At 38.0% G+C, this 23,956-nt stretch overlaps 1 protein-coding gene across 1 annotated transcript in view; it reads left to right on the top strand.

Moving 5' to 3' along the window:
• Positions 1-23,956, top strand: part of SEPTIN7 (septin 7) — a 105,583-nt gene that overhangs the window by 924 nt on the left and 80,703 nt on the right. The gene's annotated exons all lie outside the window — the stretch shown is intronic.

Here is a 23,956-nt window from a genome sequence, read left to right as displayed (position 1 = left end):
AAGGGTGGGAAGGGTCCCTGGAAAAGGGAGGGAGCGGAGATGTGGAGTGGCGAAGTTGAGGGAAATTAATTTTTGAAAATATTTCAATATTCTCAGTTATTCTTGTACGGAGCCCTTTCATTTCCTTTCCTCCCCCACATATTGGAAAAAGAACAGGCCGTTTCATTCACATTTTCCACTCCTGAGTTCCATTTCAGCTGTCTGTATAGTAAGAAATAAGCAACCAAGATTTTCTAGGACATTTCCATTTGCTAAGTTACTTTTGAAGAGTACACTGTTTCAGATTTGGGTTTTTACAGTCCTAGGAAAGAATTTGTGACGTCCAGGTGTTTTCTTAGTTACTGAAATAATAACTTACTACAATTCTTGAGAGTTTATTGCTAAATAGTTCAGCTTTAAGAATTCTTTCTTCCGGCTTTATTTTGATGAAAGAGAGTATCTTTCTTAGTGCCCCTGAGAATCTAAATGAACAGGTAATCTAAATCCCTAAGCATTTAACCTGTTTTACATATTTATGCACATGCAGGTGATGAGTATAGTCAGTTTTTCCCCCTAAAGTTTATGTGCAGACTTGGGGAGGAGAGTATTTTAGACTTCAGGTGTACAGGTAGGGATGAAATTTCTGGAATCCTGATAGAGTGAAGGGAGGATATAAACAATGACCAAGTCAGTTATTGCTGCTTGGATTCTTTATTTCTTCAGACTGCAAGGGAATGAGTGAGGGGTGTTTGGGTGGTGGTTGGGGGGCGGGTTACAGCGGCAGGAGAGCAGTAAACAATCTTTCATCCCATTCAGCTGTTCAGTGGGTGGGACTAAAGGAGATAAAGTTGAGTGAAGCTATGAAATAAATGTGGACGCTACATAGGTGATTTGCATGGTAGCATTGTCTTATTTTGTGATGGGACAACATGATGGAACCAGGTCTTCATAATACAATTATTAAAAATACCACATATTATACCACATCTTAGGCTTACAGAATTTAAGTTCGCAACAAATAACAGCAAGTTATGTTAAGTTGGTTTTAATTCGTTCTTATCCTTTGAAAAGAAAGGATATTGTCTTTTTCTAATGTAGCCTAACAATTTTTGTTGCAGGCTTTGATTTGGAGATACTTGATGCATACATAATACATGAAAAGTAGTGTTAAAAGATTATATTTCAAAAGTTGGTGATAAAATTGGTTGTTCAGATTTGCACATTTTCCCATAGAGGTAATTTTAAGTAAATCCATGCCAGAAGTTCTCAACAAGTCTAAGGCAAGTTAGGACTCCTTACAGACCCTAGGAGAATTTAGAGGAATATGCTAGAGCAACAACAACAATAACAAAGCTTTGGGGAGAAGAGGGAGGAAGAAGAGTTACATCTCTGTCTTCTAAGGTCTCAGTAATGGAGAGTGATCAGATGAGGGGACCAGTCAGAATAAGGATACTGGTAGAGCAGATTAGTTGCAGACTTTTGTAATTTGATGATATACCTAGTCATTGTAGATTGTATTCTGGAAATTGCCGATAGTGAATTCGTACCTGACTAAATTGCCTGCTGAGAAATGTGTTTCACATTTTGACTTTATAGGCTATCTTCAATTTTTGATTAGAAGTTGAGCATTTTAAATTAATGATTTATGTCTTTTACTAAGTTTTGAGAAAAAACTTTTTGTATATTTCTTTTTCTGTACTAAGTTTGGATTGTAAAGACAAACTTTATTATATAATAGAAACAATAAAAATTATGTTTTAAGGAGTAGAATTTTAAGGTAGTTTAATTGTGGGTTTAGTTCGCTGGATGAGAGCATACTGTTAAATGTGAACCATTGAACTCTACAGCAGTGTTTTGAAGACTGCAGGTTGTGACCCATTAGTGGACATTGCACTTAATTTTTTGACGGAGGTTAAATTTTCTTTCAGGTATTGTGTACTGGGTGGGCATCGTGGTCAAAATGTACAGTATGGATGAGTCAAATGTAAGGTCTTCGAACCTTATGTTAGAGGTTGGAGGTCTTGTTGTGGGGACTTTAAAATTAAAGACTGTTAGTCCGTGTGGCTTTTTCTTATTTTGGATTCATTTATCCTGTACTCCATGTAGCTAGCATGGTTAGAGAGATCTGAGGCCTACTTCTGTTTGAGAGGATGTTATCCCCCATAGCCAAAAACTATGGTGGCTTCCAAAAGAAAAGAGTGGCATTTAGTGACTCTGCTTTAGGCCTTGAGGATGAATCTTTTCTTTGTTTTTGTCTTCATGTGTCCTTTTGCATCATCAGAGATCAGGAGACTAAACTTTGAGCATGGGCTTGGGGAAGAGGGGCCAAAGAGACAACTTGGCTGGCATTGAGTGTTGAAGGCCGTAGGCCAGATACACACTAAATCCTTGTGACTTACTCTTAGTGCAGTCCAGCTATCCAGATGTAGGGATTACACATTGGCGTTTGAGTTCAAAATCTTAATAATGATTTAGAACATGGACTTTGATGTTAGGTATGGATGCAGATCTTGGCTTTGCTACTCACTAGATACATCAGTCAGAGTAGGTTAGATTATAATTTTAAAAACTACAGTTAGGCATTGTTAACAATAGGATACATTGAGAAATCATAGAGTATACCTACACAAACCTAGATGGTAGAGCCTACTATACACCTGGGCTGTATCCTGTTGCTTCTAGGCTATGAGCTCGTACAGCTTGTTATTGTACTGACTACTGTAGACAATTATGACTCATGGTAAGTGTGTTTTTTTTTTTTTGTCTTTAAGAGGGAATTTCGCTCTTGCTGCCCAGGCTGGTTTACAATGGCACAATCTTGGCTCACCACAACCTGGGTTCAAGCAGTTCTCCTGTCTCAGCCTCCCGAGTAGCTGGGATTACAGGTGCTTACCTGCCTCAGCCTCCCAAGTAGCAGGGGTTACAGGCACTTGCCACCAGGCTCAACTAATTTTTGTATTTTTAGTAGAGATGGGGTTTCATCATGTTGGCCAGGCTGATCTGGAACTCCTGACCTCAAGTGATCCTCCTGCCTCGGCCTCCCAAAGTGCTGGGATTATAGGCGTGAGCCATCACGCCCGGCCAAGTGTTTGTGCTTCTGAGCCTAGAAAAAAAGATGTGCTGTACTATGAACTTATGACTGCTATGTCATCACAGGTGATATGATTTTTTTTAGTTCCGTTGTAATCTTATGGGACTGCTGTCATACATGTTGTCCACTGTTGACCAAAACATTTTTATGCAGTGCATGACTATACTGCAGATAAGAAAAGTGGAAATGGAATAAGAAAGATAAACTATAAGCCCCAATTTTTTATTACTAGTTTCAACAGACGTAAAATTATTCTGCTATTAAAATTTCCATTTTTATGCTCTAAATTTCTGTGTTTCTCTGACATAAACTGATAATTCACAGACTGCTCACTGGTCCACAGACCACACTTTGCATAGCACTAGGTTAAAAACTATGCTGCAGCAACAGACTGTCATATTAAAGTTTATGTGCAGTATTATATTTTAGGCCAGTGTTAACTTTAAAAGATACTATACTTTGAAAGCTGATAATTTGTAAGTATTCCCTGTGATTGGGGTGATTGCCTAAAGCTGCTCCTGCTTACATTATTTTGAAGTTTTCTAAGTCTTAGGTATTCATGTGTCATTTGCATTTTATTCAATGTTTATTTGCCTTATGTAAAATATAAAGATGATATTCTTCCTCCTTCCCCGCTGATCTGGAAGTAAAAAATGGACTTTCCTAAAGTTATAACATGTTAATTCTGTTGTTTTGTTTAACTCTGGGTCACAACTGACTGCTTCTGGTAGCTTTATTGGAGGTGAGGCTCCAGCTCAGAGTTTCTCATTTGAGGTTTTATCATTATTTGGCGGAGGGAAGGGCTGTCTTGTGCGTTGTACAGTATTTACCAGCATCCCTCCTGTCATCGTGCTAAGATGCCAGCAGCACATGCTCTCTCCGGTTGTGAAATGAAAAAAAATGTCTACAAACATTGCCAAATGACACGTAGGGGAGCAGAATCATCCTTGGTTGAGAACCACTGCACTGGAAGGAACAAGCTTCCTTAACTGTCTTACTTTTTACTTCTTCTTCCTGGAACTCCTACGACTTAGTATTCTTAGTATTTCCTAAATACTAAGAATACTAATTTTGATTTTGGGAATCAAAATTACCTAGAGTTTTTTTGTATTAAAAGTTTATCATTAATTTATATATTTTTGCAAAGCATGATCAGTAATTACTGTACATAGAACATTATGCTAGGTCACTGTTTTCCAAAGTATGACAGAAGGGTAAACGATGGCCTGGAGTTAAAAATGCAGATTAACTGGTTCCCACTAAAAGACCCACTGATTAGCAATCTCTGGGAGAGGGACCCAGGAATCTGCATTTCCAAATGCTTTCCAACTTATCAAGTAACTTTATTATTGTATGCTTTCATAGAATAAAATACATGGATTTTAAGTATTTAGTTGAATGAATTGCTGATGTGCATACACACATCTTGTAGCCTTTATTCTAATCAAGATATAGAATATTTCCACCATCCCAGAGTTTCTTGTTCCTTGTTGTTCTCCTTCTATTGCCCCAGGTAACCACTAATAAGATTTCTAATAGCCATGAATTTGGGTTTTTTTTTTTTTTTTTTTTTTTAACAGCTTTACTGATATATGTATACAGTTGATTCATTTAAAGTGTTTTTTTCTGGGTAACCTTCTAAAGTCTCCCCATCCCCATAACTTCTTTATTATATAAAATTTCAAATAAAATGATCATCGTGGTGTTTTTCAAAGAATACAGATTCTTGTGGTGTTTCACACTGTGATAAACAATAGGCCTGGGATGGGGCCCTGAAAATCTTTGGCTCTGATGACTGTTTTCAGGAAAATCAAAACCATTTTCCACTAGTTTTGCTATTCTTCATAAAATATAGTTGAAATATTCCTGCAGTGGTAATTTGAAACTTTTGTAAACTGTCCATTGATTTAACAAATATTTGACTCCAAAAAAGTATCGGACACTTTGACACCATGGCAATCAAGAAAGCTATGGTCATGGATGTTATGATGTTTCTGTTTTCATTTCTGAAATTGCTTTTTTAAAAAAAAATTTTTTTTCTTGAAACGGAGTTTTGCTTTTGTTGCACAGGCTGGAGTGCAATGGCACGATCTCAGCCACCGCAGCCTCCGCATCCCCGGTTCAAGTGATTCTCCTGCTTCAGCCTCCCGAGTAGCTGGGATTACAGGCATGCGCCACCATGCCCAGCTAATTTTTTTTTTTTTTTTTTGAGATGGAGTCTCTCTTTGTCCCCCAGGCAGGAGTGCAGTGGCGCGATCTCGGCTCGCTGTAAGCTCTGCCTCCTGGGTTCATACCATTCTCCTGCCTCAACCTCCCAGGTAGCTGCGACTACAGGCATCTGCCACCACGCCCGGCTAATTTTTTGTATTTTTGGTAGAGACAGGGTTTCACCGTGTTAGCCAGGATGGTCTTGATCTCCTGACCTAATGGTCCGCCCGCTTTGGCCTCCCAAAGTGCTGGGATTACAGGCATGAGCCACCATGCCTGGTTGCTTCTTCAAAATTTTATTGGGAGTTTTTTGTTGTTGTTTTGTTTTTTTGAGACGGAGTCTTGATCTGTCACCCAGGCTAGTAGCATGATCCCAGCTCACTGCAACCTCTGCCTCCTGGGTTCAAGCGATTCTCCTTCTTCAGCCTCTTGAGTAGCTGGGATTACAGGCGCATGCCACCATGCCTGGCTAATTTTTGTATTTTTAGTAGAGATGGGGTTTCACCATGTTGGTCAAGCTGGTCTCTCCTGACCTCGTGATCTGCCTGCCTTGGCTTCCAAAGTGCTGGGATTACAGGCACGAGCCACCGCACCCGGCGGGTTTTTTTTTTTTTTTTTTTTTTCCAATAGGTAGTATAATCACTTGGTTCAAAATTCAAAAGGTTAAACAGAGAGATACAGTGAAGTCTCCTTCTTACTTTTACCCCCAGGTCACCCAGTTTCCTACTCCTCAGGCATCCTGTGTTAACAGTTTCTTGTATGTTCTTCCAAAGGTGTTTTTTGCATATGGACGTTAAAAACATATATCCTTCCTGCCCCCACCCTTGGTAGCATAAGACACATTATTTCCCACATGTTTCTTTCCAATTAGTGTAATTTGGGTTATTCCATGCAGTACATAAAGAGCATTCTTATTCTTTTATATAGCTATATAACCATTATATAATATTCTGTTTGTGCTGCTCCAACAAAATACCTGTGACTGGGTAATTTATAAGGAACAGAAATCTATTTCTTACCATTCAGGAAGCTAGAAAGTCCAAGATCACAGTGCCCTCAGGTTTGGTGTGTCTACTTCCAAGATGGCACCTTAAATGCTACTTCCTTTGGAGGGAACAAATGCTGTGCCCTGACATAGTAGAAGGAGCAAAAAGGTCAAGCAGCTCCCTTGCATCTCTTTTATAAGGTCATTCATCCTATTAATACGGTTACTAGTGATTAAGTATCAACATACAAATTTTGGGACAACACACCAAGACCGTAGCATATGGATAGACCGTGATATGGGATATATTATGATTTGTTTAACATGTCTGCCTCTGATAGACATTAATTTCCAGTGTTTTGCTATTACCAACTATGACATGATGAGTCACTTGGGATATTGATCTTTTCACATTTGTTAGTGTATCTAACAAATACACTAACAGTGTTAGTTTTTGAACTCTTTGAAGCAGGAGACTACCACTTAAAGGTTGTAGTATTGACATTGTCATTATATAAATAACGTATTGATGTTATATTACCATAACATTGATGTTAAATATTGGTAATATTGGTGTTAAGTCATTGGTTTAGAATTTCAACAATCAAGTTCATTCATTTAACAAATACACGTTTTGTACTTGCTGTGTGTTGGCCACTGGGGAAACTGAATTAAATGCTGTGGCAGTAGAAATAGAGGCATGGTGATTAAGAGTTTCGGGTCTAGAGTCAGACTTGGATTCCTATCTCAATTCTAAAGCTTAACTGAACCTTTGGTAAACAACAGAACTTTTGTTTTTCCTTCTCTGTAAAGTGGGAATCATAAGGGTATCGGAGAAGTAAATGAGATAGTATTTGAAAAAAATCTTAGCATGATGCCTGGCATATAATAAACACTGAGGTGTTAGATTAAAGAAAGTTATCAGACTATATTGCAGTTGACTTTATTTTTCTGCCTCCACTGTGCTTAAAGTCTAGGACTGTGTTTTGTTCACCTTTGTATCCCTATAACTGGCTTGCATTTAGTAAAAATTTTGTGATGTGATATAAAGGTATGTAGAACATACAGTGAAAGTTCAAAGCAGGATACATCCTTTTCCATGCTGGAAAAGGTGAATCTTTAAAAGTTGGTAGGAGTGATTAGGTAAAGGAGTGAAGATAATTATTCTATACTGAGAAATCCTGTTAGTGTCAGGTTATGAGGTTAGAAGAGTTAAGTAGGCAACTGGTATTGCTGTACTGAGAATTTAAAAATCGTTATTGAAGACTTTAAAAGAAAAGTGGTAATTATAAGAATCGCAATCATAATTATCTCCGTTGAGAGTTGACAGGGCACCAGGTTGGAGCCATTAAATTGAGGGAGTTTAATCTAGCAGTTTAGGACTAAAAATCGGTCAGAAGCAGGACAGTGGGAAAAGACATGAGGGGGATGGTTGTGAGGTATTGGGGAAGATGTGGGTGGTGAGTAATGAGTCCAGAATATTTGAGCTTTCTGACTTGAGTGAATGGGTAGATGAGTAGATGCTATTTCTTGAAATAGGTAATTTGAAACATGAAATTGAGAGACCTGGCCGGGCGCGGTGGCTCAAGCCTGTAATCCCAGCACTTTGGGAGGCCGAGACGGGCGGATCACAAGGTCAGGAGATCGAGACCATCCTGGCTAACCCGGTGAAACCTCGTCTCTACTAAAAAATACAAAAAACTAGCCGGGCGAGGTGGCGGGCGCCTGTAGTCCCAGCTACTCGGAAGGCTGAGGCAGGAGAATGGCGTGAACCCGGGAGGCGGAGCTTGCAGTGAGCTGAGATCTGGCCACTGCACTCCAGCCTGGGCGGCAGAGCCAGACTCCGTCTCAAAAAAAAAAAAAAAAAACAAAAAGAAATTGAGAGACCTGGGGGACATCCAAGTGGACTTGTTTTGTAGGGTCTCAGTACTAGGAAGACGTCTAGGATAGAAAATAAGCATTTTCCGATAATTGTAAATGTATTCATTTGTGCTTTGAATTTTTATGTTTAGTAAGTGAATTTGTGAACAGAGTTGAAGGAAACTAGAATAAAGTGATTTGTGTGAAATTTCCTTGTCCTTCAAAGTTAGACAGACTGAGGTCTCCAGTTTCTTAGGTAGTACTAAAATGTTTCCTTTTTTTTTTTTTTTTTGAAACGGAGTCTTGCTCTGTCGTCCAGGCTAGAGTGCAGTGGTGCGATCTCAGCTTATTATTGCCAGCTCCGCCTTGCGGCTTCACGCCATTCTCTGGCCTCAGTCTCCTGAGTAGCTAGGCCTACAGGCGCCTGCCACCATGCCCAGCTAATTTTTTGTATTTTTAGTAGAGACAGGGATGATCTTGATCTCCTGACCTTATGATCCACCTGCCTCAGCCTCCGAAAGCGCTGGGATTACAGGCGTGAGCCACTGCACCTGGCCAAATGTTTACTTATTTAAAATTTCTGCTGGTACATTTCACAGCAGCAGTTGTTTCAGACTCAGGATTATGCTAGTGTTTTTTTGCAGGAGTGACATTTCGTATCCTTGTATATTCTTATTGTCCATTCAAATTGTAATGAGTTAATGAGTTCTTTTTTTTTTTTTTTTTTTTTTATTTTGAGACAGAGGCTTGCTCTGTCACCCGGGCTGGAGTACGGTGGTGAGACCTTGGCTCACTGCAACCTCCACCTCCCTGGTTCAAGCAATTCTTCTGCCTCAGCCTCCCGAGTAGCTGGGATTACAGGCGCACGCCACCACGCCTGGATAATTTTTTTGTATTTTTAGTAGAGACGGGGTTTCTCCATGTTGGCCAGACTGGTCTCAAACTCCTGACCTGAGGCAATCTGCCCACCTTGGCCTCCCAAAGTGCTGGGATTACAGGCGTGAGCCACTTGCCCAGCCGAGTTCTTTCTTTTGAGGAAGATTTTAGTATGTATTGTCCTTCAGTTTTAGAGACTACAGTAAATATTTTGAGTGAGATCATTATTTATGTAAGAGGAGGCAAAATTCTCATAGTAATTTTATCTTAGTTCTTTTCGTTTATGTTGTTGTTTTTTTTAAATAAGGAGAGTACCACCTTATTTAGTACATGTAGCATTTTGGGGTATGAGGTGATCTATACAAGGAAAAATTTTCCAGGAACTAATGTACTCTCAAATATTAACATTTTAAAGTATTTCTAATAATAAAAGTTTAGTATATAAACTTGGTTTCTTTTATGATTTAAACAAATTAACCACGAGAGGAAAAATAAATTATTTCAGTCATTTGTATTCTTTCTAAATATATATACATATATACTTTAAGGTTGTAATTAGGGGTGTGTTAGTGCTCCTAAACCCTGGACCAGCATTGGAAACGTTTCTAATGCTTAACGCTTTTGGAGACTCTGTAACTCACTAGGTGAGAGGTGGGGCTTAGAAGCTTGCTTATTAAGAGGCGGGCATGGTAGCAATGGTTCACATCTGTAGTCCCAGCACTCTGGGAGGTTGAGGCGGGCAGATCACTTGAGGTCAGGAGTTTGAGAGCAGCCTGGCCAACACGGTGAAACCCTGTTTCTAGTAAAAATACAGAAATTAAGGTCGTGCGTGGTGGCTCATGCCTGTAATCCTAGCACTTCAGGAGGCCGAGGCGGGTGGATCATGAGGTCAGGAGTTCAAGACCAGCCTGGCCAAGATGGTGAAACCCTGTCCCTACTAAAAATACAAAAATTAGCCTGGCGTGGTGGTGGGTGCCTATAATCCCAGCTACTCGGGAGGCTGAGGCAGGAGAATCGCTTGAATATCTCAAAAATAAACAAAAAACAAACGAAAAAATTAGCCAGACATGGTGGTTGGTGTCTGTAATCCCAGTTACTCAGGAGGCTGAGGCAGGAGAATTGCTTGAACCTAGGAGGCAGAGGTTGCCGTGAGCCAGGGTAAAGCCACTGCACTCCAGCCTGGGTGACAGAATGAGACTGTCTCCAAAAAAAAAAAAAAAAAAAAAAATGTTTAGGGAGATGGCTAACTCAACTTCAACTATGGGTGAAAAAGATAACTAGAATGACTTAGCTGGCAAGTAGACCCACCAAAAATACTTAAGTTTGTGTTAGTGCGTGGTGCTGTGCTGTTAGAGTGGTAATTACATAGACATAGGCCCCACGTCCCTTTCTCCCCATGTTTTTTGAAAGTTTGGAATAGTTTTGGATTTGCTGAAAAGTTGAAATCCCTTTTTGAAAGCTAAACATTTGGTCAACACAGAGGAAATGCAGAGATAATACTACAGACATGCAAATATAGCAAGATATATGATATAAATGCACCATCAACATTAGTACTCGCCTGGGTTAAGGGAAATGTCAAAGGTATGGGGGTTTTATGCTTAATGGAAACATCTTTTATTTGAATCTATGTTGAAAGTTTTGGGAGGCTCCACTGCTTTTTAATAGAAGGATGTGTATTCTAGTTCTGGTTGGTTGGTAGTGGATTTCATTTAACAATTAGAATCTAGCTAAGGTGAACAAAGGACCTTTTTTTCCCCCATAGGGTAGTTTCCTCATTGTTCTTATGGCTTCCAGTCTCTTCCCACTTCATTTAATAAATAAATATTTTAAAATTACTATACCTAAAATACTACTTTTACGAAATAACTTACCTATTATAGTAAAATAAGTATCTGTCTATTATTTATAGTATTGGCTTCTAGAGCTCTTGTTAGAAGTATTATTTCTTGGGCTCTATTAGCAACATTCTAATTCCCTACTTCTAGACCGAGGCGCAGATTTCTTTTTTTTGAGACGGAGTCTCGCTCTTTCGCCCAGGCTAGAGTGCAGTGGCCGAATCTCAGCTCACTGCAAGCTCCGCCTCCCGGGTTTACGCCATTCTCCTGCCTCAGCCTCCCGAGTAGCTGGGACTACAGGCGCCTGCCACCTCGCCCGGCTAGTTATTTTTTGTATTTTTTAGTAGAGATGGGGTTTCACCGGGTTAGCCAGGATGGTCTCGATCTCCTGACCTCGTGATCCACCCGTCTCGGCCTCCCAAAGTGCTGGGATTACAGGCTTGAGCCACCGCGCCCGGCCTAGATTGCAATTTTTAATCAAAAGCTCCCCATATTCTTCTGATTATAGCCAGGTTTGGGAATGACTTTTCTGCAAGATATAAGTCCAGAGGCCTTAATAATAACTATCATCTGTAGCACAATCACTGTAACAACTGTCATTTATTGTACTTACTGTATGTGACGTGCCAAACCCTTTATATTAATTGTTTTATATATACCTTACAACATTATCCCGATCTAAGGCTCAAAGGTTATGTAATTTACCTACCAGAACACAATTCTCAGAAAGGTTGTGTAATTTACCCACCAGAGCACAAATAAGTTACAGCGGATACTGGAATTTAGATTTCTAGCTAGCTGCGCGTATACTGCCTTATGAATCTTTTATATATTAAAGACTTTTAGGCTATCATTTTAGCATCTCCTTGGTTTGACCTTTTCCTACTTATAATGAGTAATGTTCAGTATTCCTTTTTTTTTTTGGAAAGAGTCTTGCTCTGTCACCCAGGCTGGAGTGCAGTGGTGTGATCTCGGCACACTGTTGCAACCACCACCTCCTGGGTTCAAACGATTCTCATTCTCTCCTGGGTTCAGCTACTGGCCTCCCCAGTAACTGGGATTACAGGCGTGTGCCCCCACACCTAGCTAATTTTTTTGTATTTTTGTAGGGATGGGGTTTTGTCATGTTGACCAAGCTGGTCTCAGACTCCTGAGCTCAGGTGATCTGCCTGCCTCAGCCTCCCAAAGTTCTGAGATTACAGGAGTGAGCCACTGCACTCGGCCAGTATTAGTATTCTTGCTTCTGCTTATGGTGTTTGTACCTGCCTTGAAGTCCTATCATATGTTAAGGAAGTCCCATATCAAAACTACCCATTCTGAGGAGCTTTTACCAACCGTGACATGATGAGTAACTTGGGATGTTGATCATTTCACATTTGGTAGTGTATCGGTGCTTTTGAACTCTTTGAAATAAGACACTACCAGTTAAAGTTGTAGTATTGACATTAAGTTCATTACATCAGTAATATATTGATAATTATATTACTGTAACGTTGATGTTAACTATTGGTAGTATTGCTGTTAAGTCATTAGTTTAGAACTTCAACAATCAAGTTCATTCATTTAACAAGTATGTGTTTTGTACCTGCTGTGTGCTGGTCACTGGGGAAACTTAAAAGTTGGAGAGTATTTTCTTTCATGCTTTTTCTGTAAACTTTAAAAAAAAACTGTAATGATAGTGGCACAACGTTTCATTTCTCTTTGGTAAATACTTGGGGTAAGTAATATAGTAGGTGTATGTTTAATTTTTACATTGCAAAATTATTTTACAATCAATTATTAACATTTTACATTTTCACCCCCGGTGAATAAGAATTCAAGTTGTTCCACATGCTCACCAACACTTGGAATGGTCACTGCTTTTAATTTTACTCATTCTTACAGATTTGTAGTGATAACTTACTGTAATTTTAATTTGTATTTTCCTAATGACTAATGATGTTGAGGATCTCCTGTGCTTATTTGCCATCTGTTTGTCACCTTTGGTGGTCCATTGAAATCTTTGGTCCATTTTTAAATTGGGTTATTTGTCTTAATGAATTGTAAGGGTTCTTTTTATATTTTAGGTACTAGTTTTTTGTTGGACTGTACAATTTCTCATTATACTTTTACCCACTAACTTTAGTATCTTGTCAATGATTCTTGCCAATGGCAGTTTTACTGTGCTGTTTGTGTTACTGGTGATTTTCTTTTTACGTCATGCTACATTTTAAAGCTGGGATTCTCTTGTGGTAAGGAAGAGCTGTTTTATTTATTCATCAGTTCAGTTATCTATTAATTTTTTCAGTGTTTTATTGTTCAATTGTCCATTGAGAGTCCTTTCAGGTGGCTCTCGTTTACCCTTTCAGTATGTCCCCATCATTTTTTGGGGTACATCTTTACTTTCTAGTTTATCTTGTATTTTTTCTGCCTAAGCCTTGGAAGCAATCACTGTCCAAGGAGTCCAGCAACCTTTTTTTTTTTTTTTTTTTTTTTTTTTTTTGAGACGGAGTCTCGCTCTGTCGCCCAGGCTGGAGTGCAGTGGCCGGATCTCTGCTCACTGCAAGCTCCGCCTCCCGGGTTCACGCCATTCTCCTGCCTCAGCCTCCCGAGTAGCTGGGACTACAGGTGCCCGCCACCTCGCCCGGCTAGTTTTTTTTTTGTATTTTTTTAGTAGAGACGGGGTTTCACCGGGTTAGCCAGGATGGTCTCGATCTCCTGACCTTGTGATCCGCCCGTCTCGGCCTCCCAAAGTGCTGGGATTACAGGCTTGAGCCACCGCGCCCGGCAGCAACCTTTTTTTGAGAATAATAATTAGAAAACAAGATCTGGGTGCCAGAGGTGCTCATTGCTATTGGAGTGTCCCTGCTTCTAGTAGGTATTTTGAGCAGACAGAGGTAGGCAGTGTATGAATTTATATATATACACATCTGTATTTCTGTATATGTGTGTAAAAATATATGCATATGTATACTAAAAACCATGAATTTATACTGGTACATCGATTCCAATCTATTAATGCAGAGTTCATTCTAGCCTTTCTCTTTTCCTTGTAACTCCTTTCTTCAACATTGAGAAACCTGGCTTTCATCTGCAATTTATTTACATACTTGGAAAAATCTATTGTACACATAGCTGTAACTTCAGAACTATGTAATATGCTTACTTGCTAGAGTATAATATTTGTGTGTACTTTTTTTGTCTTTAGCTTTATGCAATACCAATACTGTTAGTTAGTATACTATACTAATATCTTATACTAATCAAAATACTTTTTTCCAAAGTTAGTTATGTTCTTTTCTGCTCCATCCCCTTCGGTGTCTTCATGTTATTCTTCTGAAATAGTTAGTTTTATTTGTTACTATTTCTTTTCACATCCTGACTGATTTTGTTTTTTTAATGGGGATATATGGAAAATTACCATGATGTTAATAGACTTAGTATTCCTCCCACCTTTCTTTTACCCTGTTCTCATTCTCCTTTTTTCTACCACTTCCCCACACATTGATAGAAGTGATGGATCTCGTGAGTTTCTGATTGATTTTTTGTGAGTATTTTTGTGCACATATGAGAAGGTATGTATGAGAAAGGAGATGTAACAATTTATATATGAAAGGTAGTGTACAGTACATGCTTGTTTTTATCACAGATTTATTGAGATAATTTGCATGCCGTAAAATATACCCCTTGAAAGTGTGTAATTTTGTGATTTTTCGTGTATTCAGGATTGTGCAACCATTGTCACTGTCTACTTTCAGGACATTTTCATCAGGCCCAAATGAAACCTTGGAGCCATTAATGATCAGTCCCCGTCCCTCCTCTTCTCTTGTCCTGGCAACCACTAATTTACTTTCCATTTCTATGGATTTGTCTGTCTTGGACATTTTATATAACTGGAATCATATAATATGACTTTTGTGACTGGCATATTTCACTTAGCAGTGTTTTCAAGTTTTGTCTGTGTTGTAGCATGTCTCAGTACTACTTCATTCCATTTTATTGCTGGATATTATTCTGTTGTATATATAGTACCATATTTCATTTATCCATTCATTAGTTGATATTTGGGTTGTTTCTACTTTTTTACTATTATGGATAATGCTGCTGTGAATGTTTTGAGTACAAGCTTTTGTGTGGACCTATAGTTTTCAATTCTCTTGGATATATACCTAAAGATAGAATTGCTGGATCGTAGTGTAACTCTAGTTTAACTCTATGAAGAACTGCCAAACTGCTGAAGCAGCTGCCCTATTTTGCATTTCTACCAGCAGTGTATGAGAGTTCCAATTTTTCCACATTCTTGTCCACGCTTGTTATTGCCTGTCTTTTAAAACGATCCTACTGGGCGTGAGCTGGTGTCATTGAGGTTTTAATTTGCATTTCCCTAATGATGTTGAACATCTTTTCATGTGCTTATTGGCAATTTGTACACCTTCTTTGCAGGAATGTCTATTAAAATACTTTGCTGAGTTTTTAATGAAGTTGTCTTATTACTCTTCAGTTGTAAGAATTCTTTATAGATTCTGGATATAAGTCCTTTATCATATAGAAGACTTGCAGGTAGTTCCTACAATTCCACAGGTGGTTTTTTTCACTTTCTTTATAGTGTTCTGTGAAGTATAGGCATTTTTAGTTTTGATGAAGTCCGATTTATCTACTTACTGCATGTGCTTTTCATGTCATAGTCAAGAAAGCATTTGTAATCCAAGGTGATGAAAACTTACCCCTGTGTTTTCTAAGAGTTTTATAGTTTTAGACCTTTATGTTTCGCTTGTTGATCCATTTTGAGTTAACTTTTGTGTATGGTGTGAGATAGGAATCATTCTTTTGTATGTGGCTATCCAGTAGTTTCACCACTTATTGTTGAAAAGACTAGTCTTTTTCCATTGTGTCGTCTTGACAACTTTCTGTGAAAACAATTGGCTATAAATGTAAGGGTTTTTTTGTGGATTCTCATTTGTTTCTTATTGATCTGTATACTCTTAATGGCAGTACCACACTGTTTTGATGAGTAACTTTGCAGTAAGTTTTGAAATTAGAGAGTGTGAGTCTTTCAACTTTGTTCTGTTTCAAAATTGGTTTGGTTATCCTGGTTCCCTTGAACGTCCATCTGAACTATATGGTTAGTTTGCTAATTTCTACAAGTAGGCCAGCAAGGATATTGATTGCCATGGTGTTGAACTTGTGTATCAATTTGAAGAGTATTGCCGTCTTAACAATATTAAGTCTTCCACTCCATTAATGCAAAATATCTTCTGTTTATTTAGGTCTTCAGTTTTTGTGAACAACATTTTTATAGTTCTCATGTGTAAGACTTACATTTCCTTTTGTTAAATTTATTTATAGGTATTTTATTCTTGATGCTATCGCAAATGGAATTTTTTCTTAATTTTTTTTATAGAAATGCAATTGATTTTTGTATATTGATCTTATTTCATGCAACTTTATTAGTTCCTGTAGTTTTTGTGTATGTGTGTGGATTCTTTTGGATTTTTTATTTGTAAGATCATATCACCTGCAAATACTACTTACATTACTTTACAATCTAGATGCACTTTATTTCTTTATTTTACCTAATGCCTTTTCTGGAACCTCCAGAGCTGTGTTGATTAGAAGTAGCAATGATAGACATCTTTTGTCTTGTTCTTGATTTTAGAGTGAAAGCATTCTGTCTTTCATCATTATGGGTTTTCTGAGATGTGCTTTATGAGGTTGAGGTTCCCTTGTATGTCTAGTGTGTTAAGTGTGTTTATCGTTGAAAGATTGTTGAATTTTTATCAATTGTGTTTTCTGTGTCTACTGAGATGATTCTGTGTTTGTTGTGTGTGGGTTTTAATTTAGTGTATTACATTGATTAATTTTCATATGTAAAACCGACATATTCGTTCTGGGATATATCCCATTGGTTATGGTGTATAATCCCTTTTTATTGCTGGATTTGGTGTGCTAGTACTTTGTTGATTTTTTTTGCATCCATATAAGATGTTGGTTGGTTGTTTTTACTTGATGTGTTTGGTTTTGGTATCAAAGTAAAACTGGCCTCATAAAATGAGTTGGGAAGTATTTCATCCTCTTCTATTTCTTGGACTAGTTTGTGAAGGATTGTACAACCTTTAAACATTTGGTAGAATTTACCAGTGAAGACATCTGGGCATGGGCATTGTGGAAAGTTGTGTTTTTGCTTTTTTGGGGGGTGTGTGTATTAGTTATTTTTTATTACTAATCTATTATAGGACTATTCAGATTTTCTGTTTCTTCTTAAGTCAGTTTTGGTAGTTTATGTCTTTCTAGAGATTTTTGCATTTCCTCTAGGTTATAATCTGATTTGTTGTCAACATGGAATTAATTGTTCATAGGTTCCTTTTTATTTCTGAAAGATTGGTGGTGATTTCCCTTCTTTCATTTCTGATTTCAGTAATTTGAGTGTTCTGTTGTTTTTTTTGTTTTTCTTGGTCAGTTTAGATAAGGTTTTGTCAATTTTGTTGATCTTTTCAGTGAACCAACTATGATTTTGTTAATGTTTCTATTGTGTATTTCATTTATTTCTGCTCAAATAATCATTTCCTTATTTTGTTTTCCCTGTTCTGGGTTTAATTTGTTCTTTTTCTAGTTTCTTGAGACGGAAGGTTATGATATGAAATCTTTTTAATATAGGCATTTACAGCTGTAAATTTCCTTCTAAGCACTGATTTAGCTGCATTCAATACATTTTGGTATGTTGTGTTTTTAGTTTCATTCGTCTCAAAGTATTTTCCAGTATCCCTTGTGGTTTAGTTTTTGACCTATTGATTATTAAAGAGTATAGTGTTTAATTTTAACAAACGTGTGAATTTTCCAGATTTCTCTCTGCAGTTGATTTCTTACTTCATTCTGTAGTGGATGAAGAATATACTTTGTATGATTTTCAACCCATTTAAATTGAGACTTGTTTTGTGATCTGTTCTGCAGAATACTCCATGTGCACTTGAGAAGAATGTGTTTTGCTGTTTTTGGGTGGAATGTTGTATAGCTATGTGTTAGGTCTAGTTGTTTTGTAGTGTTGTTGAGTCTTCTGCTTCTTTATCATCTGTCTAGTTGTTTTATCCATTATTGAAAGTAGGGTGTTGAAGGTCAGCTATTACTGTTCAATTGTTTTATTTCTGCCTTTCATTTTCTTAGCTTTGTGCAATTTGGGGACTCCTTTTTTAGAGACATATGTGCTTAATATTGTTCTATATTCTCAATGGATTGATCCTTCAACAGTATAAAATATCCTTCTTTGTGGTAACAAGATTTGTCTTTTAAGTCTGTGTTTTCTGATATTAGTGTAGCTATTTCAGCTCTCTCTTGTTTTCTGTCCTTTTTTTCCAACCAGTTTGTGTTTGTGATTCTAAAACGTGTCTCAGGTAGGCACCATATAGTTGGGTCTTACTTTTAAAAATCTACGTAGCCATTCTTTACCTTTTGATTGGAGTCCTGTTATACCTGAAACAGCAAAATGCATTAATCTAGTTACATTTAATCTAAGTAGTGGTATGATTTATACCTGTGATTTTGCTGTTTTCTACATCTCTTTTTTTAAGACAGGGTCTCACTCTGTCAGTCGGGCTGGAGTGCAGTGGCACCATCATAGCACACTTGGTTGATAGTCTTTTTCTTTCAACATTTGGAATATGTTATCCTTTTGCTTTCCGGCCTCCATGGTTTCTGATAGGATGTCAGCTATTATTCTTATTTACAGTCTCTTATACATACGTATAGTTGCTTCTCATAAGCTGCTTTCAGTATTCTATGTTTTTGGTTTTTGACGGTTTGATTATGATGTGCGGTTCTCTTTGATTTTGTCTTATTCAGTTTGTTGAGCTTTTGATGTTGAGACTAATGTTTTTCTTCAGATTTGGGAAGTTTTCAGTTCTGTTTCTTCGGATATACATTCTGCCCCTTCCTTCCTACACCCACCTCTTTTCTCCTTCCCTCCCCTACTTCATGTTTGATTTTGTTCTGTAGGTCTCTGGCCCTGTTCATTTTTCTTTCTTTACTTAAATTGGTTAATGTTATTTAACCCGTTTTCAGGTTTGGTGATTCTTTTTTCTGCAAGCTCCAATCTTCTGTTGAGCTTCTCTAGTGAATACTTTAATTTCATTTATTATATTTTTCAACTCCAGGATTTAAAAAACATTTTTGATATTCTCTATTTGATGAACATTGTTTTCATACTTGACAGTTTATTAGACTTTTCTTTAGTTCTTTGAATATATCTAAAATAGCAGGTTTAAAGTTTTTGTTTAATGTCTGGGCTTTCTCAAGGACTGTTGCTTTTTTCTCCTGTATGTGGGCCATGCACTTTTGAGTTTTTTTTGCAAGGCTCATAATTTTCTCTCGAGTACTAGACATTTTAAATATTTCAAATAATACAGTGTGGCAGCTCTGGAAATCAGATTCTCCCTTCCCTGCAGGGTTTATTGTTGTTGCTCTTTGTTATTTGCTTAGTTGCTTTTTGAACTAATTCTGTGAAGTTAATTTTTGCCATATGTTGTCACTGAAGTCTCTGCTTGGTTATCTTAGTGGTCACTTGTGAGTAGGCCTTTAGGAACTACCAGATACATCAAATAATGATAGCACTTTGAAAGCGAGGCTTTGAAGGCATTCCATGATTGTTCTGTTTTTTTTCCAGTTGCCACTAGTCTGCTGGTTTTTACTGTGATGGTGTGCTGTTGGTTTTCAAGGCTAGTGTAGAGGTAGAGAGATGAGAATGGGCAAGTTAAAATGCAAGAGCTGCTGTTTTTACCAAGGCTCAGTCCCTTTTCTTGAATAAGCATTACATGGAGACCTGCAAGCTTTTATTTAATTTCCAGAATTTTAAGTAAGTTGAACAGTTTGTGTCAGTTTTCTCCTTGCTTTTAATGCAGCAGAATTTTCTCGAGTATTTACTCCACCAATTTCTTTGATGTTCTTCTGTGACAAGTGTTTAAGAATGTTTTTCTAGTCAATATATCATTATCTGTCCATGCATATTTTTCTAAAACCTTACTTTTAATGGCTGCCTGGTATTTTAATACATGGAAGTACTGTAACGTAATTTTAGTTTCACTTGTCTTTAGAACACATCAAAAATTGTTACAATTTTTTACTATTATGAGCAGTGCTTTGTTGAATATTCTTTTATCTTAATCATGTATGATTCTCAAGACTATCCATTTCTGGAAGTGGAATTTGTTGAATTTAAGAGAATAAAAACTTCAGTGTTTGGTCCACATGGTTAAATTGCTCTTTAGGTAAGTGGTTTAAGTTTATATTCCAAAATCATGTAGGAGAGTGTTTCTTTTTCCACATCGTCACCCAGTACTGGGCACTAATACTCACTTTATTAATTTCATTTTTATTTTGAAATGGAGTCTCAGTCTCTCACCCAGGCTGGAGTGCAGTGGCACGATCTCAGCTCACTGCAGCCTCCACCTCCGGGATTTAGATGATTCTTCTGCCTCAGCCTCCTGAGTAGCTGGGATTACAGTTGCGTGCCACCATGCCCAGCTAATTTTTGTATTTTTAGTAGAGACAGGGTTTCACCATGTTGGCCAGGCTGGTCTCGAACTCCTGACCGACCTCAGATGATCCACCTGCCTCTCGGCCTCCCAAAGTGCTGGGATTACAGGCATGAGCTACCATGCCTGGCCTCATTTTATTTTTTTAATTTTTGGAGACAGCATCTCACTCTGTTGCCCAGGCTGGAGTGCTGTAGCACTGTCCTGGCTCACTGCAACCTCTGCCTCCCAAGTTCAGCCAATTCTTGTGCCTCAGCTTCCTGAGGAGCTGGGACTACCCGGCTAATTTTTTGTACTTTAGTAGAGACAGGATTTCACCATGTTGCTCAGGGTGGTCTTGAACTCCTGAGCTCAGGCAGTCCACCCGCGTCAGCCTCCCAAAGTGCTAGGATTACAGGAGTGAGCCAGCACACTTAGCCTAATATTCATTTTATTTTATTTTATTTTTTTAAGAGATGGGATTCTATCTAGAGGTGATGGGAGACAGTGACAGATCATCAGGCATTAGATTCTCATAAGGATTGTGCAACCTAGATCCCTTCAACGAACAGTTCACAATAGGGTTCACTCTCCAATGAGTATTTAATGCCGCCACTGATCTGACAGGTGCCAGAGCTCAGGCGGTAATACAAGAGGCTGGAGATATAGATAAAGCTTCACTTGACTTGCCCGCCACTTACCTCTTCTTGTGCAGCCCAGTTCCTAACAGGCCACGGACTGCTACCAGTTGGGGTAGCAGTTGGGGACCCTTGTAGTAGGATATTTATAATTACATATGTGGTTACCTAATATTTCCATAATACAGCACTGGTCCAGACTGTAGGCCATTCTCCTTTAAAAAGAACCCTGCTTGCTTACAATTTTACTGTTCAGCAGCAGTGTTTTCTACCCCTTCTTAAAATTTTCAGCTACCACACCCCTGTTTTGTTCTAATATTAAAGATGACATCTAACACTCAATTTTTCTTTCTGCTCTAAGCTCCATCATCATTCTGGGACCTTTTTAGGCCCATGTGTAAGACACATTCAGTAAGTTAGCTTCAGTTTCTTGACTATTCTTGAGACATCCTTTTTTTCCTCTTTCTGTCTCATCTGAGAGCCATCCTTTTAATAGCCCTGTGGGGGAATGAGTGAAAAGAAAAAAATTTAAAAATAAAGAAAAAATTAAAAAAAAAGAAGTAATAACCCTGTGGGGCTATCATCTGCAACTTACATTCCACTTCTAAAATCTTAATTGTATAGCACATTCTAACCACAACTTACATATATTTATTTATTTTTTTGAGACGGAGTTTCATTCTTGTTGCCCAGGCTAGAGGGCAATGGTGTGATCTTGGCTCACTGCAATCTCCGCCTCCCAGGTTCAAGGGATTCTCCTGCTTCATCCTCCCAAGTAGCTGGGATTTCAGGCATGCCCCACCACAACTGGCTAATTTTGTGTTTTTAGTAGAGGTGGGGTTTCTCCATGTTGGTCAGGGTGATCTCGAACTCCTGACCTCAGGGATCTGCCCACCTCGGCCTCCCAAAGTGCTGGGATTACAGGCACGAGCCTCCGCGCCCAGCAACTTACTTTTTTACTGTCTTCTTCACTTCCTGCCTTCCATCCTTGATCCTCTCCATTTTCATTCACTGAATTGCTTCAACTGTATTTGTCAGCTCTCTTGATCTTGTACTTTTGTGTACCCTTCCTGCAAAGCAAGTTTCAAATGACTCCTACAGCCAATTTTATTGTACTCAAGTTATGGATTGCTGCTGGAGGAAAAGATCACATGGCTTCAGGGATACAGTCAAAGATTTGTGGTCTTCAGCCTTAACTAGGTGGACAAAATTGCTTGGATGGCTGCTATGTATTCCTAGTCTCTCTCTCTATTCTTAGGTTGCTGTTTCACATCTTTACCTCTTAAAATCCCCTACTTTCTTTTCTTTTTTTGGAATTTTCAAGTTGTTTTATCTCTGGTACTTAGGGAAAATCCTGTCCATCATTCCATAAATGTTATCTGTGTCCTACTTAACTTTGTCTATTACTTGGTGTTTTCTGTTACCATTCACACAAGTAGAACTATCTGCCCTTTTTTTTTTTTTTTTAAGTGCTTAAAACTCTTGACCTTGTATTTTCTGTCTTCTATCCTATTGTTGTTCTCTTCAAAGATAAGCATTAAAAAATAATTGCTTATACTCACTTCCTGTAGTTTTTTTTTTCTGCTTATTTATTTCCAGTCTGCCTTCTTCCCCTGTCTTTCCATTGATACAGCTTTGAAAGTGGTTTCCAGTAACCATAAGTAGATTTTTCTGTATCCTTTGATTGACCACTCCAGAGCATTTCGTGTAGTTAACCACTTCTTGAGGGGGCTGCTGCAGTTGACCTCCTTTGAAATGCTTCTGTGAGCTCTTTGATTCTTTTCTCTCAGCTTTTCCTAGATTTGTTTGGGTGATTATGATGGGATGTTGGTGTTGCTTCTTGGCCTGCTTCCTACTCTGTATGCTGTATTTGGATTCATATCCATGGCCTTGATACCATTTAAATGTTGATTACTTAAGATATTAATTATCTGTCTAACCTTGATGTTTCTAGCATTTCTAACCTTTATATATACAACTGCCTTCTAGACCTTATCTTCCCAAAGTCCAGTTAGCACCTTAACTCAGATGATTTCTACTTTTAACAATTGGTACTCACCATTCATCTTAATTGCTCAAGCCTAAATTAAGAAATCCGAATTTTATCACCCTTCTACAAGTTGGTTACAGAGATCTGTCATTTCATCTCTTTAATATCTAACCTAGCATTGTCTAATAGCAATTTGATGCAAGCCACATATGTAATTAAGCTTTCATAATAGCCACATTTAAAAAGTAAAAATAAACAGGTGAAACTAACTTTAGTTTTATAGTTTATGTAATTGGTATATCTAAAATTTTATTTCAACATGCAATCAGTATAAAATTATTAATAAGATGTTTTTGATTCTTATTCTCATACTGTCTTTAAAATATGATATTTTGTACTTATAGCATGTCTTAATTCAGACTAGCTATATTTCAAGTACTTAGTAGCCTCATGTAGCTAGTGGCTACCTTAATGGCTAATAGAGTTCTAACCTATATTTCTCTTTATCCTTACTGCCTCTTTCTTGGTTCAAGTCTTTATTTTTCCCCTGGGCAGCTGGAGCAGCTCTTGGGATTACTACCATTTTCTCCTCCAGTTCATCGTGAATATTCTTGTCAGTAGTAATTTTCTAAAGTATGAATGTGACTCTGCATGTGAGTTGATGTGATTGTGCATTCCTCTTTGTATCTTTAATGCTCCTCCTAAGCTTTCAAGATGAAGTCTGAGTTCCTAAGTATGGCCAACAAAGTCCTTCCTCATCTGGCTTTTGCTTAACTTTCCTAAGCTGTAGCTCCTTGATCCTAAAAATGAGTTGTATTGAACTATTTGTAGTTCCTATAAGGAACCATACTCTCTTCTTGCTTTTGGGCCTTTGCAGTTAATAACTCAACTGACTGAGACCCATATTCTGCAGCTCCCACCCTCATCTCTCATCAAATTAAGGTCTACTAGTCAGCCCTTCAGTATCTAAAGGATCTGATCCCAGGATAGGATGAAACACCCTTCCTTCTTT

The sequence above is a fragment of the Chlorocebus sabaeus genome, chromosome 21, assembly GCF_047675955.1.
Source record: "Chlorocebus sabaeus isolate Y175 chromosome 21, mChlSab1.0.hap1, whole genome shotgun sequence".
Taxonomy (NCBI): Eukaryota; Metazoa; Chordata; class Mammalia; order Primates; family Cercopithecidae; genus Chlorocebus; species Chlorocebus sabaeus.
Note: the sequence above shows the minus strand (reverse complement) of the source record. Positions and strands in the feature narration are given on the sequence as shown.